The following is a 321-nucleotide window of genomic DNA, read 5'->3' as shown; positions in this document are numbered from 1 at the left end:
CTCTATGGACTCGCCCTGAATTCTCTCTCGTGCAAGATCCAAGAACCCTCTCTTGGGTTCTGGATCGGGACCCCTTTCCTGTAACATAATCAATTTGGTGCCAAATGCATGAAGTGTTATCTTCTAGGTCTCTCAAATCCATCCACTGTTCTCCATCCAGGAGAGTGTCACCAGGGCTGGCACAGATGGTTGCATACTGCAGAAAGGTCACCACCCAAGCCATTACCTCTCACCTGTTCCATGAAAATACCAACTAATCTCCTTCCCTTTTGGCCTCTCCAAGCCACATTCCAATCCACAGCTAAAATGATTTCATTAAAA

Source organism: Pan paniscus, chromosome 6 (assembly GCF_029289425.2).
Source record: "Pan paniscus chromosome 6, NHGRI_mPanPan1-v2.0_pri, whole genome shotgun sequence".
NCBI classification, from domain to species: domain Eukaryota; kingdom Metazoa; phylum Chordata; class Mammalia; order Primates; family Hominidae; genus Pan; species Pan paniscus.
The sequence above is the reverse complement of the archived record's forward strand: the minus strand, read 5'-3'. Positions refer to the sequence as shown.